The sequence below is a fragment of the Serinus canaria genome, chromosome 15 (genome assembly GCF_022539315.1).
Source record: "Serinus canaria isolate serCan28SL12 chromosome 15, serCan2020, whole genome shotgun sequence".
Lineage (NCBI taxonomy): Eukaryota > Metazoa > Chordata > Aves > Passeriformes > Fringillidae > Serinus > Serinus canaria.
The window spans coordinates 1,176,836-1,204,255 of NC_066329.1; the positions used below are offsets into that span (position 1 = coordinate 1,176,836).

General features: G+C 49.8%; 1 long non-coding RNA gene across 1 annotated transcript in view; it reads left to right on the forward strand.

Annotated features, from left to right (window-relative positions):
• LOC127060209 (uncharacterized) overlaps window positions 1-27,420 on the forward strand; it is an 82,569-nt gene that overhangs the window by 28,987 nt on the left and 26,162 nt on the right. Inside the window, exon 2 of the long non-coding RNA XR_007778948.1 lies at window positions 17,737-17,776. This is a non-coding gene — a long non-coding RNA (uncharacterized LOC127060209). The remainder of the gene's footprint in view (window positions 1-17,736; window positions 17,777-27,420) is intronic.

Genomic DNA, 27,420 nt, shown 5'->3' on the forward strand with positions numbered 1-27,420 from the left:
AAAACAAACCCACTCCTGGCCTGAATACCAATTCAGGGAGTCATCTTTGTCCCTAAAAGCACTGGGGACAGAGCCCGGCGACACCTTTCCTTCTGCTGCTTGTTAATCTTCCCCTCACACATGGAAGGACCTGGAGTCATCCTTCTCTGCAGGGCTGGGAGCAGGCAGGATGGGAAGGAGGTCACCCTGCCTGCCCCAGGTCGGTTTCTGTGTCCTGCTAAATCAGAGTCCAGGTGCCAGACAGGAGATTCCACGTAAATTGGATATCAAAAATGTAAATGCGTGGAGGGATCTCCCAGCTTTTACAAGAGCAATCAAAACAATGCAGGGATGCACAATATTCCTCCTGGGATCTTTCTGCTGCCTCTGAGCTCCAACACCTCTCCCTGAGCAGATTCCTGCTATTCCTGATCCATGTTCAGCCCCATTTCTTCATGCCCAGGAATCTGCCTGATGAGACCCATCCAACGTTGCGTGTCCTGACACTTCCTCAGAGACATCAAACCCCCAACATTCCCAGAGTTACCTGCCAGGCTTTAATTTTCCAGGCTCTGGGATTTGCTCTGGAGGTTTTCCAGTTCAGCTTTTTCTGGGGGAGCAATTTTCATAAATATGTTTAAAAATACACTCAGAAATCAACCTAAGGGAGGACTTAGCTGTGTTTATGTGAATTCAAAGAACAAAAGGGCAGATGATGAAAACAGTTATTCCTTTTGCCTGAAGGAATCTCTCAACACTTGTGTGGCAAGGTCATAGAATCCTACAATTGTGGAATACTTTGGGATGAAAGGGAATGTGGAGTTCATCCAGTGCCACCCCTGCTCTGGGGAGGGACACCTCCCGCTGTCCCAGGCTGCTCCAAGCCCTGTCCAACCTGGCCTTGGACACTTCCAGGGATAAGGCAGCCACAGCTTCCCTGGGAAAACCATTCCAGGGCCTCCCCACCCTCACAGTGAGGAATTCCTTCCCAACATCCCACCTGACCCACTCCCTGTCCATGGGAAGCCATTTCTCCTTGTCCTCTGATTCAGATCCCACTCCTCTGGTCACAGGGAAGACACTCCTGGATGAAAAAGGACCTGGGCAGAGTTTGGGAAGTGGTGATTTTTAATTAGTCATTAACCCTAACAATTAATGATCCCACAAGCCTGTGGAATGCTGGGTTTGGCATTATTCCATCTGCACCCCAATGTTTTGTGTTAGGATTGTTTATATGCTCCTTGCAGGAAGGTCACCCAGCCTCTAGTTGTCATTCCAGGACAGCTGCATGAAGCTCGGGTTTCTGTGGCTGAGATGACCCCAAGGTATCAGAAAGTCCCTTTTTTTCCCAGACTTGTAATTGAAGAATTCAGAATTCCTCAGCTCTGGAATAAGGTTGTTTATTTTCCCTTATCTGTTCCATTCTCTCTCTGCCCTGCTGAGCTCTGTCCAGCAGGTCGGGTTGTGGCACAGTCCCTGCCCTTGGGGTGCTGTTGGCTTTTCATACTGAGAACTACCTGTGCTTTATTTACAATAATTTCCCAATCCCTATCACCTGTGTTAGACAGTCTGTCTCTGCTCTAAACCAACCCAGAAGTGCCACCATCCCAGCAGAAGATGGAGGACAAGAAGGAGAAGAAGGAGGAGAGGACATGCCCAGATTCCTCCATCTTGCCTCTTGAACCCCCATTCTAAATCCCCAAAATTCTACTTTTTCACCCTGTGACAAATTCACTGTCATTCTACTCAAACTCCTGTGGCTTGTAACTCCTCACACAAGGTTGGGAATTGTTTCCATGGGCTAAAATCGAAGGCACAGGTGTTTCTGACTCTGTGCCAAGGTCTCTGAGCCCCTGCCAGGGTCTCAAGTCTCCCAGGACAGCCAGAGGGATGTCCTGGGTCCCAACACATGAACTCCATGGAATGGGACATTCCAGCCATGAAACCTGGAACTATTGTATTTGCTGGGAAATGCCTGACAAAGGCAGGAATGATGGATCTGACTCCATGTTCTCAGAAGGCTCATTTATTATTTTATAAAGCTATATTATATTAAAGAATTCTATACTATACTACAGAATACAGAAAGGACACTTACTGAATGCTAAAAGATAATAATGGAAACTCCTGACTCTTTCCAGAGTCCTGACACAGCCTGGCCCTGATTGGCCAAAGAGCCAAAACAACTCACACCAGAATTCAATGAAACATTCACCTGTGGGTGAACAATCTCCAAACACATTCCACACCAGCACAGCACAGGGGAAGCAAATGAGATAAGAATTGTTTTCCTTCTCTCTGAGGCCTCTCAGCTTCCCAGGAGAAGAATCCTGGGCGAAGGGATTTTTTCAGAGAATGTGAATGCCACATGGAACAACCCCAGTTCTGCTGCTCTTCACCAATTAATTACAGCAATGAGCTTAAGGCAATTAAGGACAACTAATTAATGGACTGCCTCATTGTTTGTCAAGAGTGATTTCTTTGGATAGGAAATGGAGCTGAACACCCGTGTTACAAATGAGAAAAATCAGGGACCTGGGAACACATCCTATTCCCAAAAATTTGGCAATCATTCCTGCTGGGAATGAAAGTTAATCAGAACAGCACCTCCAAGCTCCGATCCCAAGATTTAAATGGAATTCTGATTTTCATTAAGGTTGGCCACCTTAGAAAGCAAGCTTTTCTTACTTGATTACAACTCATCAATTCCTAACACAGGAAATATTTTCATTTTCCATGAGATTCCTCTTCTGGACTCTCATCTTTTCACTTCCAACATTTTCTTCTTGGTTCTCTTTAAACAGATGCTCATTTAAACTCAGGCACCTTTTGAGTCACAAATGCCATTTTCAGTCAGTTTTGCCACCTCCTAAAACTTCACCAAAGTGATTTTTTTTATCCCAGAATACTTGTTGGTTTTGAATTCTGGTTATTTTTTTTGGAATTTGGGGGTTTCCTATAGAAAATGTGTGCAGAAGAAAGTAAGAAAAATCGGGAAAGAATAGATTTTTTTTTCTTTCTTTCTTTTTGTAGTTGAGATTATCTGTGTGAGGTTTTAACCTTTCTAAGCAAGAAAGGTGGTGCAGGATTCCAAGAAAACCAGGAAAAATGATGCAACAGAGCCTTTCTTCCTGCCTTGCCATAAATCCCTTCCACCCCTCCATCACCCTCCAATTTATCAATTCCCAAGAGACAGTGAGAGTGATCCATAGCCCCATTTCAAAGTCCTACTTCCAGAAGCCTCCAAGCCCAAGAATTAAAGAATGATCTGCAGAAATGTGAGTTGAGAATCAGAAAATTCAGGAAATTATGTAAATGTTACATTTGTGGTTTGAAGACAGAGGAAAATCACTGGATTCATGTTCCAATGTTCCCTTTGTCCAGCCAAGGAATACAGAGCTGTCAGGGAGCTCCCGTTGCTGTTAGAGGTTTGGCACCTTCACAGGACAAAGGAGGGGATGCAAATCAGAGGGATTTGCTGGAAATGTGACATGGAATGGCTGCAGCTCCTGGCATTTACCTGCACAGGGATTTCTGAGCAGAGCCAGGTTCTCACTGCATCCAGCAGGAAAAGGTACCCAGGGGCTGGAAGGTGCAGGAAATACACCTGGGCTGGATAAACAATGTCCCTGGGGCACAGAAAATTGATATTTTTTGATAAATGGAATTCCAGCCCTCAAGCAGAGAAGTGATGGACAGTGCAGGAGACACCAGGAAAGGCCCTTCAAGCCCATCATGGGCATCTCCCAGGTGCCTGGAATTCTTTGGGCTGGAAGGGACATTAAAGCCCATCCACTGCCATGGCAGGGACACCTCCCACTGTCCCAGGCTGCTCCCAGCCCCAGTGTCCAACCTGGCCTTGGGCACTGCCAGGGATCCAGGGGCAGCCACAGCTGCTCTGGGCACCCTGTGCCAGGGCCTGCCCACCCTGCCAGGGAACAATTCCTCTTTCAGTGGAAAACTGCCTCCTCCTTGTCTCACCTGCCTTCAAATCCAAGATGCTTCTATTTTCCCTCAGGTTTAATGAGTGGAAAGTGTTGAACAAATATCCAGGAATCCCCGTGGACAGGAGGGAATGACATGAGCTCTCTGCCATGTGAGGAGAGCGTGGAATCCCCACCCAGGGGTGACCCTGGCTTTGGGGATGGAGAAATGAGCAGGGTTAGGCTGGAGAGCCCTCTGAGCATCCCTTCCCAGCAGAGGGACTCCTTGATCTGACTCCTGTCCTGAGCAGGGATGTGGCACTTGGAGAAGGAGCCTGGATTGAGGCTGGAGGAGGAGGCCCTGCCTGCTGGCTGCATGTGACAGCCTGGGAGCCCTGCCTTACACAGGGATTATCCTAATCCCTTCATTAGCTTAAATCCTGCTTTGCTCCAGCACAGGCGAGGCTGTTCCAAGGAGAAAGGAGTCGGTGGTGCAGGAGCACACTCCCCCTTTCTGCCAAGGAGAAGGAGCTGGGAATAATCCCCTCTGTTCAGCTGGGATGAATGGGATGTGATTGACACCCCGCTGCTCCTCACTCCAGAGTGGATGGAGCTGCTCTCACAGTAGCTCAGGAAAGGAGCAGGAAAAACCCCAGAAGAGGTTTCTTAATTAGGAAAATTTCATTTCTGCAGATTAACATATTTATTAGAGCCATTAATCATCCCTTCCTGTGTCCTAGCAGAGCACAGCTCAGCAGGAGCAGGGTGGGATGGGGAGCTCCAGCAGGGAGCCAGTGGCTCCTTCTGCTCCAGGGTCACTGGGAATGAGCCAGGAACAGCCTTGATGAAGTTATCACCACTGCCACAGAAGAGCTGGAGAGGGACTGGGGACAAGGGCTGGAGGGACAGGACACAGGGAATGGCTTCCACTGCCAGAGGGCAGGGATGGATGGGAGATTGGGAATTAGGAATTGTTCCCTGGCAGGGTGGGCAGGCCCTGGCACAGGGTGCCCAGAGCAGCTGGGGCTGCCCCTGGATCCCTGGCAGTGCCCAAGGCCAGGTTGGACACTGGGGCTGGGAGCAGCCTGGGACAGTGGGAGGTGTTCCTGCCCATGGAGGAAAGGGATGAACTTTAAGGCCCCTTTCCCTCCCAGGCCATGGACTCAGAGGAACCAGTCTGGGTCCCAACCAGTGGTGTGCGGGATGGGAAGTGCTCCAGCCCTGATTTCTGGGTCATTTCCACCTCCCCACCCAAGAGGGCTAAGCAGGTTCTCTGAGCACGTTTCAGGGTGTCCCAGCCAGGGCTGCCTCCCTCAGCCCAGCCAGCCCCAGCAGGTCCCACCCAGCAGCTCCTGCCACCAGGGCACTGCTTTGGAGCTTTACATGTGCCATGGGAATGGAAAATACAAATGAACTTTAAGGATCACTCTGTACCCCTGAGGCTTCTCCTGGACCAGCTGGTGGGAGGGGACAGGGAGCCTGGCTGGCCACACTTGTCACTACCATGCTGTGAAGTTTGTGCTCTCTACTCCAGTGACCTTCTTCCCTCTTTCCCCTTTTCCAGCACTCCCAGAGCCCATCCAGACTCTGAAGTCCTCAGTGACCTCAGCGTCCCCAGACAAGCAAGTTAATCATTGTCCTGTTGTATTTTTCCTGCTACACTGCGTCTGCCCTGCTCCTGGAGGAGGAGCAGAAGGAATTTGCTTTCCTCTCCCACATGCTCCTGGGCACAGCCATCAGGAGGAAGGGGAATGGGAAAAGAGGGAAAGGGGGATAAGGGGGAAAGGGGGAAAGAAAGGGGGAAGGAAAGGGGGTAGGAAACTCGTGGATCTCTCTGAACCTGCCCTAATTTCTGAGCCTGGAAAAGGGCAAGGAGCTGCTGTGTGCTCCAGCCTCCAAGGACAGTGTGCTCCCAGGAAAGGGGACACCAGGACAGGCAGGGGAGGGAGCAGGTTTGGGGAGGTCTGGGCTGAGCAGGAGGACTTGGCAGCACTCACAGACACTCAGGAATAAGGATTTTTTAGAGTGATGTTTCCTCTGAGCTCCAAAGGAGCGGATTCTGGCTGGATTTGCAGTGATGAGCAGCACAGAGCTCATCCATCACACTCAGAGGGTTCCCCTAATTAGAGATCCCCTTTTGGAGCTTCAGGCCCATCCAGTCCCTGACAGAACCCGAGCAGGGCCCCCCCTCTGCTCTGCACCAACCAAGAGATTTTTCTTCATCTGCTCCTGACAACTGCTGTGTGTGTTGGGAGCTGATGTGGCTGTTGGGAGCTCTGGCCAGCAGCCAGAGCCAGCAGCAGAAGTGGCTCAGTGTCACTGCTGCAGGAGATAAGAGCTCCCCAGAGAGCCAAGGCCTGGCCACGGTGGCACGGGGCACTGGCTCCCCCCAGTGCATCCCAGTGCCTCCCAGTTCAGCAGAATCAGCTGGGCTCAGTGCCACGGTGTCCTGGCCATGATTCCGGCAGGCAGGGGGGCATCACGTGTGGAAAACACCTTCACTCTCCTGGGAACATTTAAAAAATGTAATAAAGGACAATAAGGGACAAGGAGCACAGAGCAAAGGTTATTATGGCTGGGTGCATCTTGGCACTCTGCTGAGAGCACCCTGTTATCTTCAGGGTACCCCTTAAATACCTTTAATTACATCAGCCTGGTGCATATTCATAGACCCTCATGCACAGTAAACTTTCCCCCAAACCTGTTTACATGTTCCAAGATCTGTTTAGCCTGGCTCCTCCTTGGATCCACCTTTTTAGAGTGTGTGAATTCCCTGGCTGTGGTTTTAGTCCTTTTTTACCCCCTCCTGTTTCTGGGCCCTGGCCCACCCTGCCTTCAGACAGTGAGTGCTGATGGCTGGCAGATCTGTACAGGGCCCTCATCCTGTGCTCACTGGGTGTTATCCCATCCCAGCAGGCATTTTAACACAAGCACACTGATATCAGCTATTTCACAGAGCTTAATGAACACCAGAAATAAAAACTGTATCTTTATAACAAAGTTACTTCAACACCGCACATACAAAATCCATTTTGACATTTGCAGAAAGCCAATATTATAATATGAATCTATACATCACACATCCACCCTTCTCTGCTCCATGGGTCTGTGCCAAAAGCAGCAAAGCTCCAGCAGCTCAGCCCAGCCCAGGGTTGGGGGCAGCTGCCCTTCCTCTGAGCAGTGTTTGTGGTTCTTTACTCTGAGCTGGTGTTTGTGGTTCTTTACTCTGAGTTCGTGTTTGTGGTTCTTTACTCTGAGTTCGTGTTTGTGGTTCTTTACTCTGAGTTCGTGTTTGTGGTTCTTTACTCTGTGCAGTGTTTGTGGTTCTTTACTCTGTGCAGGTGTTTGTGGTTCTTTACTCTGAGTTGGTGTTTGTGGTTCTTTACTCTGAGCAGGTGTTTGTGGTTCTTTACTCTGAGTTGGTGTTTGTGGTTCTTTACTCTGAGCAGTGTTTGTGGTTCTTTACTCTGAGCAGTGTTTGTGGTTCTTTACTCTGAGCAGGTGTTTGTGGTTCTTTACTCTGAGTTGTGTTTGTGGTTCTTTACTCTGCAGGTGTTTGTGGTTCTTTACTCTGAGTTGGTGTTTGTGGTTCTTTACTCTGTGCAGTGTTTGTGGTTCTTTACTCTGAGTTGGTGTTTGTGGTTCTTTACTCTGAGCAGATGTTCGTGGTTCTTTACTCTGTGCAGTGTTTGTGGTTCTTTACTCTGAGTTGGTGTTTGTGGTTCTTTACTCTGAGCTGATGTTCGTGGTTCTTTACTCTGTGCAGGTGTTTGTGGTTCTTTACTCTGAGCAGTGTTTGTGGTTCTTTACTCTGAGCAGTGTTTGTGGTTGTTTTGCCTTTGCCCCCAAAGCCATCACCTGATACAATTCTGCATCCCACACTCATTACAGCTAATCAGTCACTAATTACATAATTGAAGACCTCGGTGGCTTTTAGGAATATCACACCAAGCCGTGGCAGGAGTCAGGGATGTGCCAAAGATCCTGAACAAACCAGCTGGGAAGGGAAATGTTTATGCCAGGCCAGGCTGGTCCCTGACTCCCTGTGGTTCTGGTCCTGTCAGTGTGTCCAGCTGCTACTGGGGATGTCCTTGCTCCTGGGAGAAGGGGCTGGAACTGGTGTGGTGCAGCTTCAAAGCCCAAATCAGTCCCTGCAGCTGCATTTCTGACCCCCTTTTCTGATGGAGAAGGTTTAGAAAGAAGTCCATGGTTTTCCCTGAGTCCCAGCTGCCTCACAATGATGCCTCAGGTTTGAGCTTTTCTGTGTTTCACATTCTGTGCTGCTTTAGTGTGTGGGTCTGGGTTCACATTGGGATGGTGAGCTCTGTGCCCAGAGCAGGGAGACAAAACAATTCCTGCTCCAGCTGGGCACCAAGGACAAATGATCCAAATCTCAGCCCAGGAGCACAAACCCCGTGGGCTGGAGAGAGAAAAACAAGCAGGGTGGGACTGCCTGGGCTAAAGCTGGGCTGGGACAATGAACTGCAAGGTGGGAATGGAGCAGAGCTGATCCCAGGGAGAGACCCCGTGCCCGGCCGGGCATTTTGGGGCCATTTTGGTTCCTCTTGGGTGCAGCCCTGGCTGGGCTCTGGTGCTGGATACACCCAAGGTGCATTCATGGAGGCCTTTTAATAAATCCCTGCTTTATTCTTTAGCTCTGCCCAGCCTCTGTTCTAGGGCAGCCTTCACCAGGCATCAACGATTCATTCTGTCCCCCCAGAAAAGCCCTGTCCCTGCTTCCAGTCACCTGTCCTTGGAGAGCCAGGCAGAGGTGACAGTCTGGGAGGAAAAAGCTCAGACCAGAGGCTTGATATTGCTTTTGCTCAGACCAAGGTCCTGCTTGGCCTTGGGCAGCCCCACAGCAGAGATGTTTGTCCCAGAGCTCCTGTGGACAGCAGCTGATCCCATGGGTCAGGGCAGGGCTCAGCACTGGCAGCAATTTGGGGTCGTGAATCCTGGCAGGCAGATGTCACCCCAAAATGACAGCAAGAACTGACCCAGCAAGAGCTGCAGTGAAGCCCCTGCTGCTCCACAGCAGGAGGATGGGTGTATGGGCAGGACTGCAAGAGTCAGGGAATTTATTTTGGGAATTTCTTTTCTGTATCTGACGTCTTAAAACTTTTCCCTCAGGATTTGCTGGAGGTTATTGTCAGAAATACCAAGTTAGATGGACCTCTCATGGTTATTTGCCTTTTGGAAGCATAGAAATATGGAACAGAATATCCAGGATTTGGTTTGACCTCCACATCCATTAAATATTAACCTCATTTGCTTGCTAAGTAGGGAAGACAGGACACCAGGTCCGTGGAGAGAATCTCTTCCTGTCCCCTCCATAACTCAGCTAACGATGATTTTGGAAGACCAACTGTTCCAGGGAGCTGAATCCCAGCACAGGGCACGGGGCTGGCACAGGGAATGGCAGGAGATAATCAGGATGTGCTGGAGCAGCTGCAGCAGCAGAGGAAGATAAATGGGTGGGAGTTGGAAGGGAAGCAGCAAAAATGAATAGGGGCTGCGAGACCTGAGAGATTAAACAAGATAAAAAGCAATAAATATGTACATTCCCAGTAAACAAGGATTAATGGGAATGGGGGATGCTGCCAGGAGAGGTCTGCAGGAGCCAGGAGAGGGTGACAGGACTAACAAGACACTGAGGAGACAGAAGAGTGCTGGCAAACCTTGAAGCATCACAGTGAGGAGGAAAAGAGGAGCCCAGGATGGGTTGGCTGGGAGGGAGGACAGGGAGACAACAGGAATGTGGTGACAACAGGAATGTGGTGACAACAGTGACCAAACTGATGTCACCTCACATGGCAAAGGCTGGGGTGATGGAGAAAGGCTGCAGCAGCTTGAGGCCCCTCACAGCAGCTCCTGGGGGGAATTTGGGAACCAGAACTTCTCTCCTAGGGAATGGTGAAGCCTCCTTGAGAGGAGGAAACCTCCCACCAGCTGCTCCCTTTACTGCCCACAGAGAGGCAGAGCCCAAACCCTTTTCCCTTTTCCTTTACAGCAGGACCTCCAAGGATCCTTCTCCAGAAAGTTTCAGCCTTGGTCCTCCTGCCCAGAGGATGCAAACACCTTCACCCCCAACTTTGGGCATTCCCTGCCCTCTGGTGCCATTGCAGAGGCCCAGAGGGGAGGAAGAGGAGGGTGAGGAAGGATGATTTGCCCACCTTGGAGGGGATTTTTCCCAGCTTGGAGAGGATTTTGGAGAAGAGGAGCTGGGGTGTGGCAGGAGCTCTGGCCAAGGACAGGAGAGTGAGTGCCAGACTCTCCACCAGGTGCTGAGAGAAGGGAGCCATCCATTAAATGAAATTTCCCTTTTCCCACCAGGCTGCAGACTCAGCAGTGATAAAATTAATTAACAACTGCAATTAAACCCAAACCTCCCCTGCTTTGTCAGGATGAGCTGGGGTTTATAATGGCTGCAGCATCCAGGGGAAAGCAAGGGTAGGAAGTGCTCCCAGGCTGGGATCCTCTGAGCCCTGAATCCCTTTGTTCTTGTGGAAAAATCCGTTAGGAGGCTTGGATTTGGGAAGGCAGGATCCAAATTTTCTGAGCATCCCTGAGATCCTGGAACCCTGATTTCCCTGAGTATCCAGGAAATTGCTGGCCAGCAGAGCTCCAGCTCTGGGCTCCAGCTTCAAGATCTCAGGGATCCTGGATTCATGGCAGAGACCAGAGGGGGAGAAAGGCCCTGAGTGAAGAAAGTGTGGATGCCCAGAGCATCACAGCTCTGGCATCCACAGATCCTCAGCTGGGGCTGCCCCTGGATCCCTGGCAGTGCCCAAGGCCAGGCTGGACACTGGGGCTGGGAGCAGCCTGGGACAGTGGGAGGTGTCCCTGCCATGGCTGGGGTGGCACTGGATGGGCTTTGAGGTCCCTTGTCCAAAGTCCCTCTCAAACAGAAGTGCTGGCACCGCTGATGCCCAGATTTTCCAGAGTGCGAGTCCTAACTCTGATTTCTGGGAGCAGCAATCCCATCTCGTCTGTGCTCTTAATTAAATCAATTATCAGAAGTAATTGAATTAAGAGCCATTTATACAGAGCCTGATGATTTCAGGTCTTTGTAGAGGCCTTAAGAGAGAAAAGCTTCCAAGCAGGACCTGACTACAGCCAATCTATCCAGGGAATACAAACCCAGCCAGAGCAAGGAGAGGGGAAAACTCAGGGGAAAGCTCCACATTAAGACATCAGCAGCGTGCAGGGGAGGTGTCTGTGAGGTTGTGCAGCCTCTGACTATGGAGACTCCGAGATCAGATGGAATAAAAGCCCTGAGCAGCCTTGTCTGACCTCAAACCCCTCCTGCTCCAAGCAGGAGATTGGTCCAGAGCCCTCCTGAGGAGCCTCCAAGCTGAATCCTGTGTGCCCACATCAGTCATTAATGGGACATTGGCTCTCTTGGTGCTGCACAATTATTAATTATCCATTGGGTAACTCCTCTTAGGCCACCAGCAAACCTCTCCAGCCTTCTCCACCCCTTTTTCAGGGATTCAGCAGTGCAGGAAGCACAGGGGCAGCAAACCCTGCAGCCACGAGCAGCAGCATCTTAATTACATCTCCCTGCAAGTGCGAGGAATCGTGTCAGAAGGAATAAAATATTTGGGTTCTTGGGTTGGTGTTCGTAGCAGAGGCATTTCAGGGTTTTCTGGGCTTGGATTTTAAATAAACGTGGCAGAATTCCCAGGGAACGACGAGGGCTCTGCCACCACAGCAATAAAGGAAAGATTAGCACTTGGAGGGGAACATTTCAATTTGCCTACAGGTGGTATTTAAACCTTCTTGGCTGGGCCTTTCCCGTCCTCATTCCCTGGAATGGGCTGCCTGCCTGCCTAGCTGGGATAATGAAGTGGCAGCAGTGCAGGAATAATAATAAAAAAAAAATTGATGTAATGCCTTTTAATTCAATTTAAGGGAAATAAGCAGAAGGCTGCATTCATATAGACACAGAGCCTGGCATGCAGCCTGGAGCTCTTCTCCTTCAAGGGTCTGTTGGAATGCCAGGGAAGGAAAAGCCTTTCTGGTTAAAAACTTTGCATTTCCCTCCTCAGAGATGCCCCTACTACACCACAGCCAGAGGAGGAACCAATTGCCACTGCGAAGTTCTGAGGGCTGAGCTTTACAGCAGCAGTTGGGGTGTAATAACAGGGATTGAATAGAAATCCAGAACGTTTTCCTCACACAAAATGAGGATCAAATGGAAGCAGAACTCTGGAGAGAGAAAAAAAACCTTTCAGACAGCCTGGCTCCAGCAAGAGGGGAGGAATGAATCTTGGCTGGATCCTGTGGGATCATCCCTGCTTGTGGGTTTTATTTTTATTTGGAACATCTAAAAAAATAATAATAAGTGATTCCATGGCATAAATTCCTGATCAGATTTAATTGTCGCACAATAAAGAATGACCTTGTAATGCCATTTTTGTCTTATCAGGAGATTTTCCTTCCCCCAGTTTCAGACCCTTGTTAGTGCCATGAAATGGCAAATGAAGCACTAATGAGGGGGAAATCCTGTGGGAACCGAGTCACCTTCTGCTGGGAATGCTGGGATGAGCCTTTGGCTGACACAGAGATGTCCTCACGGTGTCCCCTCAGTGTCACACACTGAGTTTCCCTTTCAGCCTGGCTGTATCCTCCTTGCTTTTGGGCACCACCTAATGGCTCCTCACCGTCTCACAGATCAGGGAAAAATGGGAAAAAGCATTCCCAGGGTTGGTGGCAGCATGAAAAGCAGAGAATTGCCTTGAATCCCTCTCAGCTCCCAAGGCAGAGCAAGGTCTGGGTGTCTGAGCCCCATCTCACTTCCCACTCTTCAGCTGGGACAAATTCCTCTCCCACCTGGATGGGAAGGGAGCTCACATCCAGTAAGGCCAGAAATACAATCCTGAGTTTTAACTGGGCATGGAATAATGAGTTATAGGAAAGATCTCCTTATGGATCATCCAGATTCATTAGAGACAGCGTTCATGGTGCACGGGGAAGGGTTGGGGCTGCACAAATGTGGAATTGTTTGGATTTGTAGGATTGACTGCAAGTCTTTACCTTAGGGAGAGACAATATTCCTGTGGGAATGAGAGCAGGTCATGATGGAGCTCTTCTGACCAGACAAGTGGCCTCCTCCCAGCTTTCTTCATCCCAAACCAGAGGAGCCCTGGGGTGAACACATCACCCCAGACCTCGTCCCCGAGGCAGCCCTCAGCAGGTGCAGGGGTTCAGGAATGCAGGGATGAGCATGGAATGCCCATCCCAGAGCCCCACAGAACCTGGGGTGAGGAAGCACAAAGCATTCCTGCATCACAGATTGTGTCCCATTGAGGTGTTTGTAACCCTTTTTTTGCCATTTTGGTTTTACACCCCCAGCTGTTGTTTGTCTTCGCCAGCAGGAAAATGGGACTCTTCTTCCTTTCATGGAATCATGGAATGGTTTTGGTGGAAAGGGTCTTAAAGGTCATCCCTTCCCCCCCCTGCCATGGCAGGGACACCTCCCACTGTCCCAGGTTGCTCCCAGCCCTGTCCAGCCTGGCCTTGGGCACTGCCAGGATCCAGGGGCAGCCACAGCTGCTCTGGGCACCCTGTGCCAGGGCCTGCCCACCCTGCCAGGGAGGGACCCACCACAGAATGACCACCACCATGTGCCCACCATGGGGGTGCCCTGCCCACCACAGAGTGCCCACCCCAGCCTGTCCACTCCAGCGTGCCCAGAACACCCTGCCCAGCAGTGTGCCCGCCCCAGAGTGCCCACCACGGGGTGCCCACTGCACCCTGCCCACCCCAGAGTGCCCACCCCAGCTGCCCAGAGTGCTCCTGTGCTGCTGCCAGCTCCAGCAGAGCCTCCCAAGCCCTGCCAGAGCTGTGCTGTGATGGCAGCAGGAGGAGGAGGATTCCTGCAAGGATTTGTCAGTGACACTGGGAAATCATTTGGGGTTTGCTAATTGGATAACAAGGCAATTACAGCCTTGCCTGTGTAATTCCCTGCTCTGAGTGTGCCCAGACCATGGGATGAGGATGTCTGGCTGTGGGGGGAGGTTTGGATCAGACCCTGAAGGATCTGTTTGACATCAGAGCCTTGCTCAGACTCAGGGAGAGTCTCCCAGCTCTGCCCCATGGCCAGGAGAGCCCAGCCCAGCCCCTTCCCTGCCCTGCCCTTTGTCCTGTGGGACTGCCCAGGGATCCCAACACTCCTGGGAGCACCAGGAAGCTCCTGAGGGATCCACACACCCCAAACCCCACCCCAAACACAGCCCAAACGCCCCAGCCTGCCTGCCCCACTGGGATGGGGCTCACAGTGCTCCACACACTGCAGGGACACCCCTGCCCTCCTCTCCTGGACGGGTGAGAAATTCCTCTCTTTCAGCTCCTCCACCACTCTGAAGGGCCAAACTCCCCTTTCCAGAGCAAAGCACCCCAAACTCACCTTTCCCTCACTGCCTCCAGGTGAACTCTTGCCAAGGTGAAATTTGTGGGGGTTTTCTCCCTTTTTCCAGCAGTCAGAGTCATTCAGGTGCCTCCTTTTCCCCCTCCCACCAGAGGAGCAGCAGGGGGACACCAGGAGCACATCTTCAGGCTGGGCTGTGGCAGCACCTGGCTCAAGGAAGCTTCTTCCTTGGGGTTTCACAGCATTCCCACCTCTCCTTATTGTTCTATTCCACGTTTTTCATGAGGAAGAGCTGCCCCCCTTCCTCTGCTCCTGCAGGTTCTCTGTGCTCAGCCCACAGAACTTCTGCTGGCACCACTGAGATGTTCCTCAAACGTGGAGATGTTTCCAGAGCTCCTTTGCTCCTGGATTGCAGGGGAATCCCATCAGTGTGTGCAGGACACTTCAGCCTTTCCTCAGCCCTGGAGAAACACTTAGTAAAGTGTTGGTAAATCATGGGATCATGGAATGGGTTGGGTGGGAAGGGACATGAAAGCCCATCCAGTGCCACCCCTGCCATGGCAGGGACACCTCCCACTATCCCAGACTGCTCCAAGCCCTGTCCAGCCTGGCCTTGGGCACTGCCAGGGATCCAGGGGCAGCCCCAGCTGCTCTGGGCACCCTGTGCCAGGGCCTGCCCACCCTCACAGGGAACAATTCCTGCCCAAGATCCCAAATTCTGCCAAGTTCTGCATCTCTCTTTAAAACTTCAGCCCAGCCTGACCCCTTTTCCTTTGGGATTAGGGGATCCAGCCTGGTAACTCCACTTTTGGGATCTTCTCCTCCTGCTTAATCCTTTGAGCTTCTTGAGGCCCAGAGTCATTTGGGAATATCTAAGTAAAGCAAGAATTAATGCCTTTAGCAGTGCAATAATCATAAAATCATGGAATATCCTGAGCTGGATCCACAGGGATCGTGGACTCCAACTCCTGGCCCTGCACAGACACCTCAAAATCCCACCCTGTGCCTGGGAGCATCAATCAGCCTTACACCCAGGGAGACCTCTGGGATCATTAAATCTTTATTTACTCCATTTCCTCCCTCTGTCTACTCCAAAATGTCACTCTTTTATTTTACTGAAGGAGTTTTACACCCTGAGTCTCAGATTTAGCTGTAATTCTGACAGAATTGTCTCTGACCGTGCTCATAAATCTGTTCTGTGCCAAAAAACTTTGATTTTTTGCTTTGTTTTGCACCGGAACCAGGCACACTGTCACTGCTAGGTGGAAATGTCACAAAACTACATCACTATAATTTTTATGTCCCTGTTGCAAAATGCCTTTGTGCTGTGTTTGCACTTTGAATTTGCTGCTGGAACAATAACATCCCATTTGGGTTACAATCAGGGGCCTCGTGCTAGGATAAAATTTTATGCCTAATCAGAATATTTTGGGTTGTTTTGTGGGCATTTGGAGGTTTGTGATGTCCCAAACCATTGGCTTTGTTGATTTTAAGTGGCCAGGTGTGCTAAGCAGGGGCTTTACTGTCAGTCAGCCACCCGTAATTGGCTTTGGAAGCAGAGACTTGTGGTTTTCAGAATATTTACAAGCAAGTGGTGACATTTTCAACAGATCAGGCCAAGCTGCTGACTGGAAAAAGCCTCATTTTTGTGACTGTCAGCAACATGCCCCCCCTGGTTTGGAAGGAAAGGGAAGGGATGGTGCTGTTTAGAGCTGACAAGGAGGTTTCACAGCTTTTCTCGGATTCACAGGGTTTTCCTAATGCAGCTCAGGGATGGAAACTGCACGTGGAGGGATGGACCCCAGCCCTGCTCAGGGACTCCAACTCCAGCCAGGGGAAGCTTTGCCCTAGGGAATGTTTCATAGGATCACCTACAGAATCATAAAATCATGGAGTGGGTTGGGTAGAAAAGGACCTCAAAGCCCATCCAGTGCCACCCCTGCCATGGCAGGGACACCTCCCACTGTCCCAGGTGCTCCCAGCCCCAGTGTCCAGCCTGGCCCTGGGCACTGCCAGGGATCCAGGGGCAGCCTGGGAGTTCCATTCCAGCCCCTGCCCACCCTGCCAGGGAACAATTCCTCATTCCCAATATCCCATCCATCCCTGCCCTCTGGCAGTGGGAAGCCATTCCCCATGTCCTGTCCCTCCAGGCCCTTCTCCAGTCCCTTTCCATCTTTCCTGTTGACTCCCTTCAGGTCTTGGAAGGCCAAAACTGGGTCAGCCCAAAGTTTGGACAATCCCAATCCTCCCTTTCTACAGCAGCCCAGGGAGTAGGAAACTTTTCCTTATCAACAAAGGCACCGAGCAGAGATGCACTGTCCCTCATCACATTCCCAGGGGAGATTCCTTGTGGGGGCACACACAGGGCCCGGCTGAAAAATCAATAAAATTCAAGAATAATTCTAAAATAGTCGTAATTCCATCCTTCCTGAGAGCAATCCCAGAACCTGGAGTCAAGGCCAGCCTGATGAGACTGGGAAAATCTTCTCTGTAGGCATGTCTGCAGGGTCTTTGTGAGCTGCCACAGGACACCACAATTCCATGAATTCCATGATATTTTGTCTTTTCCTTCTCAGATTCAGTTCTGCATCGCTCTCCAAGCTGTGACAGCCACCACAAAAACGGTGACACATTCCTGTCTCAGCTCTACACCTCCAGCTCTTCTGGAGGCTGAAATTCAGCACTAGGCTTGAGCCCAGCTGAAAAACCAGCTTGGATTTAGGTTCCAAAATGGAAATAACCTGATGTTGGCAAACTGGTATTCTGGGAGGTAACCATAGAAACATTCCCAGGGATGGATGGGGGAGATTCCAATTTGCAGGAAGGCAGGAGCAGGCTCTGGATCCGTTTTTGTTGGGGTGAGGGCACCACCTTGGTGAGGGATTGTTGATTGCATGAAGGAGCCGCCTCCATGCAGCTGTGGGTGATTCCCACATGGATGAGAGCCCCTCTTCCCAAAGGAACAGCAGCTCCTGTGGGTTCCCATGTGCAGGTGCTGCAGCTCACGTTTCCATTATTATTCCATTATTCCATGATGGAGTGTGAGCTCAGTGGCTGGAATGTCCCAGGCTGGAAACTGGGACCAAATTGCTGCAGCCGTTGGAGCCAGAGGTTGGATGTTGTAGAAGAGGCTCCTGCTTAAAATTGGGAAGAGTCCAAGGAGTGCAGGGGAGAACTTCCCAGTTTGGCAGAGGGCTGAAACTCTTCTCCTGAGCAGAGATGGAGAAGAGAAGCTCCAGGGAGAGCCCAGAGCCCCTTCCAGGGCCTAGAGGGGCTCCAGGAGAGACTTTGGACAAGGGATGGAGGGTCAGGACCCAGGGAATGGCTCCCACTGCCAGAGGGCAGGGATAGGTGGGATATTGGGAATTAGGAATTGTTCCCTGGGAGGGTGGGCAGGCCCTGGCACAGGGTGCCCAGAGCAGCTGTGGCTGCCCCTGGATCCCTGGCAGTGCCCAAGGCCAGGCTGGGCATTGGGGCTGGGAGCAGCCTGGGACAGTGGGAGGTGACCCTGTCCATGGCAGGGGTGGCACTGGATGAGCTTTCATGTCCCTTCCCACCCAACCCATGCCATGATTCCAGGACACAGCCCTGATCTAAAGTCCAGCAAGGGCCATCCCCCAACACCCCCACCAGCTCTCAGCCCTCCCCAGGCAATCCAGGCCTGGCAGAAATCCAATTCCCAAAATACAGATTTGCACCAGTCCTTGTAGGAGGGAACAACTCTTTATTTATTGCATCCTTCTGCTTTTAGAAACTCAAGACCAAACTCTGTCTGCCAAAAAAGCCTGTGCCACGTCTGTGACACAAAAACACCTGGGGACATTTTCCATCCACTCTGCCAGAGCAGGCACAAGATTTTGGTCAAGTCTCCCTATTGATGAGCTTCCACACACAGGAAAATCCAAATTAAAGCCATCAAACTTGATTGGCTTTGGTGTTGTAGCCCTGTGCTCCCCACACTTGTTTGGATAACCTCTAATGAATCATTAGGTGGGAATCAGAAGAGCAATCAGGGTTTAATTTGTTTCACGATACTCCTGCAAGATTCCATGTTTATTTTCATTATATTGAAAACCAGGAATCCTTCATGGAAACTTGTTCTGAACTATTGCTGCTGTGACAGTGAAAACCAAAAAAGGAGGAGAAATAAACGCACGAACTCAATAAAAACACCCAGAGCTTAGGATATTTCTCCACTCTATCCTCCCTGCCTGCCACTGGACCTACAGAACAAGCAAAGCCCGGACAGAGAATCCCAGAATTGCCACAGAACCATGGAATGGGTTGGGCTGGGAGGGGCCTTAAAGCCCATGCAGTTCCAGCCCCTGCCCTGGGCCTTCCCTGGAGCAGGAGCAGAGGAGATGAGGCTCAGGAAGGGCTCAGCACAGAGATCCCATTCCAGAGGTTTCCCAGAAGAAAGGATGTGGGTCTAAGGCCTGGGCTTTGCTGCCTGTGGACATTCCTCCATGGAAATTACATTCCATACATCTTCACAACAAAAACCCTGCTGAGAGCCCCAGGCACCATCAAACTCCTCCCCCAAAAAAGTCTAAAAACACTACAAAGGACCAAGGCTTGAATGGTCCCATGGAGATTTGAGCATCTTTGGTTTTAATTCTTGCTTTAAATTCAGTACAGCTGCTTCTCGTAGGCATTCCAGAATCATGGAATCACTGAGATTGGAAAAACCTTCCAGGATCACCAGTCCCACCTGTGCCTGACCCCCCCCTTGTCCCACCCAGAGCTCTGAGTGCCACCCCCAATCCTTCCTTGAGCACCTCCAGGGATGGAAACTCCAAATGTCCCTTCCAAGGCCTGACCACCCTTTCCATGGAGAAATTCCTCCTGATGTCCAATCTGAGCCTCTCCTGGAGCAGGTTGAGGCCTTTTCCTTCCATCTGTGAGTGTCCCCAGGGAGTGAGGACTCACAGGGGTGAATCCCACAGGATCACCCTCACTGGAGCTGGTGGTCACAGGCTACAAACCCCACCTGCATCAGGAAAAAAAACATCTGGAGCAAACAAATCTCCTATTTCCACCCCAAACCCCGGTGTCCTGCCAATGGTACAAGACACAGAGAGGCACAGCTGAGCCACGGCTGAGTTATTTGTCTTTTCCCTGTGTCAAAGGCTAAAACAAACCCAGAGCCGAATCCAAACCCAAAATCCCAGCCCCAAGTCTCCCTTCCCAACATGCTGCTGTTAATAAATTTGGGCTGATGATCTCTTTGAGGGGGACACGCTCCTGCCCCTTCTTTGTGGTATCTGGACAGCTTCTCTATAAAATTAATAACAAGAATTAAATCCCCAGTGAGCTCCAGGCAGGATCTGATCCTTCTCCCTGCCAAGAACAAAGCTCTGCTCCATGTGGCTTTAACAGGGCTCTGATAACCAGAGCAGAAGAGAAGAATTGGATTTTAGCACAAAGAATTTTAGAGATTTTCAAATATAGTCCCAAAAGGAACGTGAAACCAAACATTGATATTTTCTTCCTGGGTAATTCTTGAGGGGGAAATTCCAAGCAGCCAATGAAAGGATTTAATTTGGACACAATGCAGAGGGATTTTGATTCTGAAATTGGATAATCAATTACAATATATTATATTATAAACATTTTGGTCTCTGCAGTCTGGCAGGCAACAGTTGGAAAAGAAAATGGGGAAAGTTTCCATTGCAAAATCCTGCAGGGATCAAAACTCCTCCACTTGGAGAGCCAAGACAGCAGGAGGCAGAGGGAAACCCTGGAGGCCTTTGGGGTGGAAGGAGCTGTGGTCCCCTGGAATTTGTTGGGGCTGAGGCAGAGCCCTCTGAAAGTGGTGGTGGCCCAAAGCAGAGGGACTGGGCAGCTCCTGGGTCACACCCATGGCCAGCACTCCAGAGGCAGCTCCTCCACCTGGGATTTCTGCTCACTTCCGCCACTGGGACGTGGAACCACAGAGTCGTGGAAAATCCTGAGCTGGGAGGGACCCAAAAGAGCTGGAGAGGGACTGGGGACAAGGGCTGGAGGGACAGGACACAGGGAATGGCTCCCACTGCCAGAGGGCAGGGATGGATGGGGTACTGGGAATTAGGAATTGTTCCTTGGGAAGGACCCACCAGGAACATCAAATCCAGCTCCCAGCCCTGCACAGATTCCCCCACAATCCCACCAGGACCTGATGGAATCAAAACACTCTGTCAACACGAAGGCCCATCTTCCCATTCCCTGATCTCCATGTGAGAACAGAGGGAAGGAAAACACAATTTTCTCCCTGTACTTGGAGCATCTCGTGGTGACCACAGCTCAGGACTCAGCCTGAGGGCTTCAAGTTTGTTTTTACAAGTTAAAAAAATGAAAAAGGAAACAAAAAGAATCCTCTGAGGGTTTCAGGTGAGTCTTTGTGCTCAATAACACCTCCTGTCCTTTCTCCAGGTGTTTATTTGGGCACAGATGGAATTCCCTGATCCATCCAGACACCAGGAATGGGAGTTGTGCAATTCAGCCATATTCAGGGGGGAAAAACCTCCAAATTAAATGAAATTTTGAATGAAAGAACCCAAACCATTCCATCGAGCCTGGTCTATACCTACTCTCATATCATCCTCTTCCCTGGCTGCCCATTTCCACTGCACAGTCTCAGGAATTCCCATTCCCACTGCACTCTGGCATTAAGGAGTTGCTCCTGTATCTCTGTTCCAGCTGAGCCAGCCCAGCCTCCCTTGTCCATCCTGGAGACCATCCCAGGTCTCTGTCCCTCCTGCTGCCTTTCTCTGCTCCAATGTCTCTTTTCCAACCCATTCCTGCTTTTCCAGCACAGGGATCAGGCGTGCACCTTGGAGGAGCAGGAACACCTGGAGTCCTCTCCATCCCTTCATCCTAACATCATCTGAAGGATCTGTGGTGTCCCCGAGCCTGACTGTGCAGAGGAATCCTCCGAGCCACTCCAGGATTTCCCTCTGTGAGTCTCTGTCCAAAGTTCCTCTCATCTGCCTCACAATCATCATGGAAGGACAGAAATTGGGACCACCGAGGACGACCCTGGTTGGAATCCTGGTCTTGCTTGGGATGGTTGCTGGCCAAGATCCTGAGAACCCTGCTGGTTTGCCAGGCTGTTGTTCGCAGGTGTGTTTGCTGCCATGGGACACTGAGATTGCTGAAAACACAAGGGACACCTTGCCCTTCTTCTCCTGCACTCGCTTTCACAACAATGGCCTGGAATTTCCCCACCTCTTGGCCCGGCTGGACTTTTCTGGGGTAACCTTTGGTGGTCCCCAGGGAAGACCCCTCATCTATTTCACAGCCACAGTGAAGGACAGACTGAGATGGGAGAAGCCTCTCCCTCAAGGACTGAGACATGAGACCCCCGTGTGGAGAAGCTCCCCCTCCTCCCAAGGACTGGGACTGAAACCCCTGACCCGGGGAGGTGTGTGGGGGAGGTGAGCTGACCAAAGCCAGATGTTTGCCTGCAGGTGTGAGCAATGCACCAAGCAGACAGTGGTTCTCTCCACTGCTGAGAACATGGACTCTTTGTACCCTTCTTCAATGCCTTTTTTCCCCCAGAAATTACAACAGACTATTCTTTACTACTTTTGATTCGATTTCAAGATTCATCCCACTTCCCCCATCAAAAAAGAGTATAATAAGAGTTCAAATTGGTTGGAATCTCTGCCCCATCAAAAAAGAGTATAATAAGAGTTCAAATTGGTTGGAATCACTGAGATCTCCCCTGACGTGACCAGGCAAACCCCATGGACTGAAGACTTTGAAGGACTTCATCACTCTACCTTTGGTAGCTCTGTACCTTCCTTCTCTTCCTCCCTCTTTTCCCTATTCTTTCCTTTTTCCCCAATTCCCCCAGTGCATTTTGCTGTGGTTATTCACTAAAGGTGCATTTCTCTACGACTGTCACTGCAAATCCCCTCTCCTGTCGGTTTGAGCGCTGAGATCAATGCAGGAACCATCACAAATCTGTTTGTAAGGACAGACTGTGACACCCTCCTGAGCAGGAACAGCCACTCCAGGGCACACCTTGGGAAGTGGCTGGTTTTGCTTGGCAGTTGTTGCACTTCCTTGGAATTTCCAGGCTGGATCATGGAGCATCCCAGGATCCTGCAGCAGCTCTTTGCCATCAGCTGCCCAAGGTGGGAATGACACGGGAAGAGCCCATTTTGCTCAGCAGATTGGATTTCTCCTTCCAGCTGAACTGAGGGGAGGAGATGAGGCTGACTTTATTCATCCTAGGGGGGAAAAAACCACAGCAGCAAATTAAAAGTTCTGGAGAACAATTTTCCTAATTAACTCCCAGACTCCAAGCCCCAGACCTGGTGTATTTATTAATCTTATGACTCAGAAATGCATTTTTCTATACATGGCTCATCTGTCTTGTACTTTAACTGCTATTCTGTGTCCATCTTCAGGAACATTGCCTGAAAAATATTGGACATAAAAAAGAATGGATGGGTGAAACGTAACACATGTAAAGGAACTCCTGGATTTTACTGTTTTCCCCACATTTTTGTCATGTTGAGGAATGTAAGGAATTTCCCAGCACAAGGAGGGCAATAACACTGAGCAACTTTAGCACGCTGTATAATAACCTGGAATATTAAAATTAATTGCTTAATTGAAAGGAATTGGGTGAATTAGTACAGCAATACAACCTCCAAAGTGGAGAAAGTGCTTGAAAATTCACTATTTATTATTTGTATTTTATTTTATGTATTTTTTACAATAGAAAACAGAAAGGCTCCTTGCACACTCCAGACATCTCAGTCTATAGATCCACATAATTTTAAATCATTCCACCAAATCATGTGTCACACTTCCTGAATTAGTGCACACATGGATTGCTTATCAAATGGACCTGACCTGGAAAATGCAGGGAAGTGGAAACGTTAAATTAATTGGGATAAGGGTTCCAAGAAAAATAGGTCTCTTCTCTCTCCTCTCTTCTCTCTTCTCTCTTCTCTCCTCTCTCCTCCCCTCCCCTTCCCTTCCCTTCCCTTCCCTTCCCTTCCCTTCCCTTCCCTTCCCTTCCCTTCCCTCCTTCCCCTTCCCTTCCCTTCCCTTCCCTTCCCTTCCCTTCCCTTCCCTTCCCTTCCCTTCTCCCTTTCCCTTCCCTTCCTTCCCTTCCCTTCCCTTCCTTCCTTCCCTTCCCTTCCCTTCCCTTCCCTGCCCAAACCTTCCAAACTTCCCAAACCTTCCCAAACCTTCCCAAACCTTCCAAACCTTCCCATTCCCAAACCTTCACCTTCCCAACCTTCCCTTCCAAACCTTCCCTCCCAAACCTTCCCAAACCTTCCAAACCTTCCAACCTTCCCAACCTTCCTTCCCAAACCTTCCCAAACCTTCCCTTCCCAAACCTTCCCTTCCCCACCTTCCTTCCCTCTCCCTTCCCTTCCCTTCCCTTCCCTTCCCTTCCCTTTCCCTTCCCTTCTCCCTTTCCCTTCCCTTCTCTCTCTCTCCTTCTCTTCTCTCTCTCTCTTCTCTCTCTTCTCTTCTCTTCTCTTCTCTTTCTTTCTCTTCTCTCTCTTCCTTCTCTTCTCTTCTCTTCTTTCTCTTCTCTTCCTTCTCTCTCTTCCTCTTCTCTTCTCTTCTCCTCTCTTCTCTTCTTCTCTTCTCTTCTCTTCCTTACCTCTTATCTTCTCTTCTCTTCTCTTCTCTTTCTCTACTCTTCTCTTTCTCTTCTCTTCTTCTTCTCTTCCTTCTCTTCAACTTCCCAAACCCCTTCCCTTCTCTTCCCAAACCTTCCCAAACCTTTCCAAACCTTCCCAAACCTTCCCTTCCTTAGGAGAACTCCCCACTGGCTGCTCTTCCTTCATCCACCAGGGCTCCTGTGAGGCCGTGGACTCTGCTTTGAGGTCACTGTCCCAGGTATGATTCCTGTAGAAATCCAGCTTTTCTTAGGAATTTTCTATGTCCATGTCCTTTTTGGGACAGTCCTGACACCAATAATGGGAATGCCTCAATTAGGGATGCACCAAATGTATTTTTGTGTCTCTGGAAACCGATCTCAAATACAAAGGGAAGAGCAATCCAAAGGGGACCTTCTGACCTGCAGAGGTTCAGCAGATGTTGTTCCTGAAGGTCCACCTGCCCTGGATCCCTGTGCAGGGGTGGGAAGAGGAGATCCAGTGAACTGCAGTGGGGTCAAGACAGAAATTTGGAAATTTTTTTGCTGTCGCAGGGGAGGATCTTGAAATCCCTGGAAGAAGATGCTGAGGAGGATGGAGAGCTGAGCACGGGGAGCTCTCCAGCCTCCTGTCTGCCAGCAGTGTTCAGGCCCTGGCTGGAAGGCTTCTTCCATAAAACAGAATGCAAAAGGCTCCACGTGACTTTCCTGATCATGCCTTGGGAAGGAACAGATCCAAGGGGAAGCTGGGTGTGAAAGCACCACGGTGTCCCCACCCCCTCCCCACCAACCTCCTGTGAGATGTTCCTCCCCTGCTCCTCTCACCTGAGCACCCATCACTCCTTCCTGGATAAATCCTGATGTCCCTAAAGGTATTTATTCTGAATCTTGCTCTGGGCCCCATTCCCTGGGGAATCCTGCAGCTGGGAGTTTAATTACCCGGCTCCTCATTAGTGTGTCCTCTCCACCAGCCACTGCTCAGCCCCAGAACCACAGACCTGACCACGAACTCCAATCTGGACAAACCCCAGCAGGTTAATTGCTTTATTTAAAGCAAATTTATTTAAATTGCTGCATTTCCAATTAGTTCAGCTCAGATTCCAACTCCTTCAACTCAAACCCGTGGCATGGCAGAGTTTCTTTTGGAGAGCAGAACCACTGCCTTTAGGGATAAAATTTGGGGTCATTATATTTTGCCTCCGTCCCCTGGGATTACCCAGCCCATCTGAAATCCGGAGTTTCATCACAAACACGCAAGGAAACGTGAAATTATTGTCTGGAGCATTTCAGGATTCTGTAACAAACTGGAGATCTTCTTGTCATTACCAACTCTTTCCATAGGCACTTTTTTTTTTTCCTTGGGAAGCTTTGAACCCCATTAGCATAATAAGCTGTTCCTCAAATCCTGATTGCTAATTAAAGCCATATATTATTGTCAGCTCCCCCATTGCTGTGTGGGCTCAGTTTTCTCTCATTAAAGTGTAATAAATGCTTCTTTTTTTCCTTTCTCCTTGTTTCCCTTTTTCCATCTTTTTTTTTTTTTTTTAACTTGCAAAAACAAACTCGGAGCGAACTTACACAAAACTGGATTAGTTCTTTTCCTGCTTTCTGGGGGAAAACTCTACAGCTTATTCAGCACATTTTCCATGTGTTTTCCACAAATAAAGGACTGTATTGACTCCCAAAGATATCACACAGCTCCGGAGCTAATTAGAGTCAGCCTCTGTGCAATTATCACAGCACAGGGAGAGCACTAACAGCTAAAAATTCACAGATTTCCTTTGAAACTCAACCCTGGAGTTACTCTGTGCAAATACTAAATGAGGAAGTCAATTCCAAAAAAAAAAAAAAAAAAAAAAGAAAGAAAAAAAAAAGGCAGGGAATGATGGTTGGTCTCAGCACAGAGGGGGTTTAAACAGCTCAGGAGTCCCACGAGGGTTCCATGACCCAAAATTAGGAGACAAAAGGAGATGTGGGATGTTAGATTGGAACCCAGCTGGGACAGGCTGAGCAGCCTCTTCCCACGAGGAAATATCACCAGAAATATCCATGAGACTCCAGAGGAGTGAGAAAAAACAAGCCATGAAAGGCAGGAGAACAAAGAAAACGTTGGACTTGGTGATCTTGGGGGTCTTGTCCAGTCTTCATCATCCCATGAATGCATGGCTGGAGAGGCCGGAAGGATGTCCCACCCCTGGAGTTGGATGTCTGCCCCATGGATGGATTCCAGAGCATGCCACAGGTTGTCTTTAAACATTTCTGTGTTTCCCAGAGAGGGAATCACCCCTTTGTGGGTGAGCAGGATGTGTTGGGATACAAAACCACCTGGAGCTGGCTCAGTGGGTCAGAGCAGGGTTCTGGTACCACCAAAATTGTGGATTTAATCCCTGTATGTGCCATTCACTTTGGAGCTGGAGTTGATGATCCTTGTGGGCCCCTTCCAACTCAAACATTCTGGGATTCTGTGTGAAATTTAATCCTTGCAGAAGAGTCTGAGCCTGCCAGAGGTCAGGGCTGGATGGGATATTGGGAATTAGGAATTGTTCCCTGGCAGGGTGGGCAGGCCCTGGCACAGGGTGCCCAGAGCAGCTGGGGCTGCCCCTGGATCCCTGGCAGTGCCCAAGGCCAGGCTGGACATTGGGGCTGGGAGCAGCCTGGGACAGTGGGAGGTGTCCCTGCCATGGCAGGGGTGGCACTGGATGGGCTTTAAGATCCCTTCCCATCCCAATCTAGCCTGTGGTTCTACGTTCCAACATGGAATTGCAGGAGTCACATCCAAATGTTTAAATCCTGGAACACTGAAGGTCAGCTCAGGGCTGGAGAGAGGCCCAGGCCAGGCTGTCCCTGCTCCTCCCATGGAGAGAGGATTGGGGGCTTTGAGGGCCCCAGGGTGAGGTGAGAAATGAGAATCTGACTCCATGTTCTCAGAAGGCTGATTTATATTATATATGTTATGTTATGTTATGTTATGTTATGTTATGTTATGTTATGTTATGTTATGTTATGTTATGTTATGTTATGTTATGTTATGTTATGTTATGTTATGTTATGTTATGTTATTCTATACTAAAACTATACTAAAGACAGAGAAAGGAGACATCAGAAGGCTGAACAAGAATGATAATGAATCTCGTGACTGACTCCTCAGAGTCTGACACAGCTGGACTGGGACTGGTCATTAATTAAAAACAATTCACATGGAACCAATCAAAGATGCACCTGCTGGTAAACGACCTCCAGGCCACATTCCCAAGCAATCAGATAATTATTGTTTTCATTCTTTTCTGAGGCTTCTCAGGAGAGGAAATCCTGGCAAAGGGATTTTTCAGAAAGTGTCATGGTGACAGAGGATGTGGGACAGGATCAGCGCCGCATTCTCCCAGCTCCTGATTTTTGCTTTCTTTCATGAAACAGAGCACTTTGCAGAGAAAGGAACAGCCCAGCCAAAACAAGCTGGGGTTTTGGAGTCCCTCCATGGTCTTTGGGAAAGACTCTTCCATGGCAGAGCAGGAATCAGGGCAGAGCAGGAATCAGGG